Here is a 6,491-nt window from a genome sequence, read left to right on the forward strand (position 1 = left end):
TAGAACTGCTGATAAGTTCAATTTTTTAATGTGGGGTTGTCTTGATTATCTCTTCATTCTTGAAGTGGGATCCCATATCCTGGGATTCTAATCTGACACTTCTTTCCTTTTGAAACGTGAGCAATTTCATGCCACTTCTTTCTAGACTGTTGTTAGCTTCTGACAAGCATTCTATCATTCCAATTTTTCCAATTTTTCCCTTGTGGGTAAGTTGCTTCTCTTTGGAGTTTTCAAGATGTTTACTGTGGCCCCTCTTTTCTTTTCCAGATCATCGATTATAATGTGTCTTGGGATAAACTTTTTGGAGTTTATTCTGTTGAAGTTTGCTCAACTACTTGAATCTGGAGATTTGTGGCTTTTGGTTATTTTTTGATGTAGTTAGAAATTATTTTTCAATTACTTTTTTTCATCCCTACTCTTTCCTGTCCTTCTAGGACTGTCATGGCATGAAGATTGTTTTTATAGCCCCTTAGGTCCTGAAGCGCTGTCAGTTTTCAATTTGAAACTACTTTGTCTTTTTTTTTTCTCTGATTAGGTGATTTCTATCTTTAAGATGTCTAATTTGTTCCTCTGCCTGTTTCATCTTGCTAATGAACCTATCATTTTTGAGGTTTAATGTTGTATTTTTCTGTTCTAATTTTTTGTTTACTCTTTGTGCTTTGTATATCTTTGCTGAGACAGTTTTCCTACTGATACTTCCTAAATTTCCTTTTGTTCCATGTGTGTTGTAATTGCTTATTAAAGCTTTTTCTTGGTGCTGATCATGGGCCTGAGCATAGGTTTCTTTCGCTAAAGGCTAATGCTGTACCACTGGAGCTATAGCTCCACTTCTGGCTTTTTGCTAGTTTATTGGAGATAAGGATCTCATGAACTTTCCTAACTGGGCTGGCTTGGAACAGGAGTGATCTCAGATCTCAGCCTCCTGAGTAGCTAGGATTACAGATTCAAGCTACCAGCACCTGGATTGAAATATTTTTATGATAGCTGCTGTAAAATACATGTTTAGGTAATTCTAGCATGTGTCACCTCACTTTTTGGCACTGATTGATTTTTTTCAGGGGAAATATTTTGCTAGTCTTTTGGGCTAGATTGTGGACCCTTTGAAATTCTTATGTTGAAGTTCTAACCCTAATACCTTAGTAATGCTTTATTTAGAATAAGGCCATTGCAAATGTAATTAACTAAAATGAAGTCAGGGGAGAAAAACAGACTGCGTATCCAGAATGACTGGTTAACTTATAGAGAGTATTTTAGAGACAAACCCCCACATATGGAAAATCATGCTACCATAAGAGATTTGGCTAATGATTCTACAAACCAAGGAATATAAAGATCTTCAAATCACCAGGCCACTATAAAAAAGAGAGACAAGGATCAGAATATTTTATTCACCTCTAAGAAGGAATTAACCCAAATCCTCACCCCTTGATTTTGAAGTGTGTGTGTGTGTGTGTGTGTGTGTGTGTGTGTGTGTGTGTGTGTGTGTGTATCAGTACTGGGGCTTGAACTTGCACTTGGGCATTGTCCCTTTGCTTTTTCTCTCAAGGATAGTGTTCTACCATTTGAGCTCCAGCTCCAGCTCCCCTTCCAGCTTTTTGTGGGTTAATTGGAGATGAGTCTCATAGACTTTTCTGCCTTCGTTGACTTTGAAGTACAATCAATACTCAGATATCAGTCTCCTGAGTAGCTTGGATTACAGGTGTAACCCACTGGCACCCAGGGATTTTGAACTAACATACAGAACAGTGAAACAAATGTCTTTTGATTACACAATCCAGCTGATAGTACATTTTTATACCAGATCTAAATAACGTAGTTACTATGATAGCTGCTTTCCTACTGAAGCCTAAATATTCAGGGAATTATGTGATTTTGTTGTTTTGTTTTGTTTTTAAACTTGTATTTTAACAGATCTCCATTGACATTGCTGTAGCAAATGAACTGGGTTGCTAAAGCTATATCATTACTGGCATAAGTCCAGGTTATATATTTGCCCTGACAGCTGGGAAGAGACAGTTTCTTTCTTTAAATTATATTTTATTGTCTTTAATTTTAGAAGGAGATTACAAACCATCATGTCATTTCACAAATGCAATGTGATTGACCAATAATAACCACTTTTATCATTCTTCCCCATAAATCTCAAGAGAGAGGTTTCTTGATAATGCTGGGCATAGGTGGTAGTTCTAACTCCTCAATAGGCATTCAATAATGCCACTCTGGCTAAGAAGGGGATGTGATTTGTTACTAGTAAAATTTTACTAATACACGTCCTGATACTCCATAGGATTACTCTGATCAGAGAAAGGATAGGAAGGATTGTTACTACCAGTGTTAATAGACGTCTCCATTCTCCTGTTCTCCCTGTAAACTTCATTGACACCATGACGGATGGGCCTTGTTACTGACACACAGTAATGACAATCCTGGAACCTGACTCAGCTTTCTCTTACACTGCTCTCCCCATGGGGGATATTTGAGATCCATGTTACAATTTGGCAATGCTTGAAGTACAAACTATCTAGTAGGCCTTTCTTTGCAGGGCTAGTTGGAGGCTTATTTTTGTTTGTAGAACAGTTATTAGCTAAGTTCCCCATTACCTCCTGTTTCTTTGGCTATACACTAGGGTTCTTTTTATTTGTCTTGTGTATATGTGTGCTACTGGAGTTTGAGTTCAGGGTAGTTGCTCTACAACTTACAGTAGACATTCTACCACTTGACCAATACCTCTTGCCCTTGCATTAGCTATTTTTCAGGTATGGTCTCCCATTTTATGGCCTAGCCAGCTTCGACCATGACCATCTTATTTAAGGCCTCCTGTGCACCTGGTATACAAGGGGCATGCCACCATGCTCAACTTTTTCGTTGAGAAAGGGATCTCACTAATACTTTGCCTGTGTTGTCCTTGAACTGTGATCTTCATCTCTTCCTCCTGAGAGGTTGGGATTACAAGTATGAACTACCATGCTTGAGAGAGTAGGTTTTTCTTGGCTTATTTTTGGTCTACATACATTAGTGTTTCTGAGTTTTTAGCTTCTCCAGTATTCAGGTTGGGACACATGACTAGAGAAACCAACAGAATCCACAACTACATTGTTCTGCAAATCTCAAGAATCTTAGCCTGTATGCCTTCATCTTTCTGCCTTCTAAAACCTTATTGCTTCATATGTAATTTCCATATTTTGCCAGCGGTATAGGAAAAGAAATCTGTTTCAGATGCTCACTTAAACAGTGATTGTCCCTGATAAAGAAAGATGCTCTTGCACATGGTTAATTACCTAGCTGAAGCATAGGCAATTGACACATAAGTACTGCAAACAGATTTTATAAGTCAAAATTCTGGTATCACTCTCTAGCTAGAAGAAATGTTTTAAATTTTGCAACATTTGTAAATTTAATATTTCTGTTTTAAAAACTCATTCACCTACTTTTATAGCAAATTTATTTTGATACAGAGATCAACAAATTGCAATCACTTAACATACACTACCTTTGTGTGTGTGAGTGTGTGTGTGTGTGTGTGTGTGTACCAGACCTTGAACTCAAGACCTATACACTACTTATTAGCTTTTTCATTCAAGGTTGGCACTCTATAACTTGTACTACACCACCACTTTGGGGTTTTGTGTGCTTAACTAGAGATGAGAATCTCATGAACTTTCCTACTCAGGCTGGTTTTGAACCACTATCCTCAGATCTCAGACTTCTGAGTAGCTAGGATTACAGATGTAGATGCCACACTTGTTTACTTTTATTTACTTTTATTTTGTCTACATAAAGAAAAGGTGGAAGGGCTGGCAGTATGACTCATATGGAAGAGTGCATGCCTAGACAGCAAAGCAAGAGTTGAGTTCAGATAGGGAAACTCTTGTAAACTAGTGAAGCAAGAACTGACTAGGCTGGGAGTCCTGTGCTACCATTTTTGTGTTTTCATGCCAGTACTGAGACTTGAAAACTCAAGACCTGTGCACTCTTCTTTCCTTTTTTCACTCAAGGCTGGCTCTCTACCATTTGAGCCACACTTCCACTTGTAGCCTCTTCGGGGGTGGTTAATTGGAGATGTGTCTCATGGACTTCAAACCGAGATCCTCAGCCTCCTGATTAGTTGGAATTACAGACATGAGCCACTAGTGCCTGGTTCCTGTGCTATCATTTTAATCACAATTCTGCCATTAATTTGGTCTATCACTTCCGTTTTCTGCACCTCGGTTTCCTCGCCTGAAAAGCAAAGGTCCTGGCCTTGGAGAGTCCTTAGAAATCCAAGTGCCTCTAGCTTTCTTTTTTACTGATGTTACAGATTTTTTAAGGAGTTAGCTGTTTTTTTTTTTTTCCCTAAGCCTCTGTCATTTCAATCAGTCCATTATCCCCTTTTTTTGAAGAAAAAAAAAGGCTTAGATTCTTTGGAGAACTCAATTAACTTACCTTGTCCTGCTGAGATCTTGGTGGGAATTAGGCAATTCTTAAGAATCAGGGAAGATTTGCTTTAGCCAACCAGCTAGAGAGCATCAATTTCTTAAAAATATAAATGTAGCTATGAAGACAATGAACTAGAACCATGGCAGCCTGGGCTAGAGCAGACTAATTCAGCAGAATTTTCTGACAAGAAGTATGCTTTTCTTTACTGCTTGTATTTTATTTTACTTTGCTGGTAGACAGTGATTTCATCGTTGTCATATTTTTCTCTAACTGTTCAGGCTGTCAACTGGATTCAAAGATAGATAGATAGATAGATAGATAGATAGATAGATAGATAGATAGATAGTCAGTCAGATAGATGATAGATAGATATGTATATTAGTTTGTTAGGGTGGTTTTAACAAAGTACCAGAGACTAGGTGGATTAAAAATGTTAATTTACTGTACACACTTGTGGAATCCAGAAGTCCAAGGTGTCATCAGGGTTAGTTTCATCTAAGGACTGTGAATAAAGGCTGTTCCCAGTTTCTTGGCTTATAGATGGTCATCGTCACCCTGTTTCTTCACCTTGTTTTTCTTCCATACATTCTGGTGACAAAATTTTCTCTTTTAATATAATACATTAGATTAAATTAGGTGCCACCTTAATGAGCTCATTTTAAACTTAATTTCCTCTTTAAAAAACCTAATTCCAAGCTTGGTGCTAGAGAAGCATGCCTATAATCCTAGCTACACAGAAGGCTGAGATATCAGGATCATGTGCCATTCAAAGCCAGCCTATGCAGGAATGTCTATGAGACTCTTATTTCTTACAAACTACCAAAAATCCAGAAGTGAAGCTGTGGTTCAGGTAGTAGAGTGCTAGCCTTGAACAAAAGAAGCTCCGGGACAGCACTCATCCCTGAGATCAAGCCTCAGGACTGGCACAAAAAAAAGGAAGAAAGAACAGAAAACAAAACAAAAATTCTCACTACACAGAAGTAACAAAAATGGAAAAATGGTAGTCAGTTCTGTATCTGTAGCAAGGATGTTTTCATAATTTTCAGATGATGCATTTTTCATGAATACTTTTGTATAGCTGCTTGTAGATTTGCATTTCCAAACTTGAAATGTAGGTATGAACAGTGAAAAAATGCTTCTTGATACTCAATATCTTCTTCCTCCCATAAAGCCCTGGGTGCCCACTCAACAAATGAAAAGAGCCAGGGTACTGCATGCATGAGCCATCAAGTAATCAATGCAAATACAAGGGGAGGAGAAATGGGAGGAACCTTATACTATAGAAACTGTTGTTCCAGATTTCATTTGATTCCTCTTTAGTCTCCTGTCCAGATGGAGAGTTTAAGACACTTTCTTTTATGGCTTCTCTTACTTTCAAATAAACTTTAACTCAAGTTTTCATAACGCCTGGCCTTTTTCTATACTTTCCAGAGAACAAGAAGACATCTGTGTCATCCCCAGAGGTGTCTTTTGCCTTCTTTGTTAATTGACTGAGGAAAAAAATGAAAAATTTGAAGTCACCTGGAACCTCAAGAAAATTAAGCTTGGAGAAAGGAGGACATGGGAAAAATAATCATCAAGCTCATCTATTACAACATTTCTATACTACAATCAATTTAGGGGTTCCAAAAATATACACTAGAGAATTTCAGATATCAGACAGTATAGGCTTAGGCTTACATCAAGACAGGTTTTTGTTTTGCTTTTTGTTTTAAAGCCAGCAGTAATGTTCATTTTGAGGGCTGGGCAGAAGCCTAGGCATTGAGAGCAATCCAAGAAAATGAAGGAACCAGGGGACTAAGCCTCCATTCAACAACAATCATCCTGGTAACTGGACTTCAGTTTTCATTTTAGAGGCTAGGGTTGGTAACTCTATGCTTACTTTATTACCCAGACTTTCCTGATCCACTGATGTCTGATGATTAGGGTATTTCTGTTCTAGACAGATAGAAATTGTGCATAGATAAGAAAAAGCTTCTGCAGTTATTCCAGGCCCTTGGCTGGGTTTTTGTAAGCAGTGACAGTAGATGACAGTTTACCCAGCACCTCAGTTTCCATGCTCCAGGTTTGGACCA

Source organism: Perognathus longimembris, chromosome 28 (assembly GCF_023159225.1).
Source record: "Perognathus longimembris pacificus isolate PPM17 chromosome 28, ASM2315922v1, whole genome shotgun sequence".
Taxonomy (NCBI): Eukaryota; Metazoa; Chordata; class Mammalia; order Rodentia; family Heteromyidae; genus Perognathus; species Perognathus longimembris.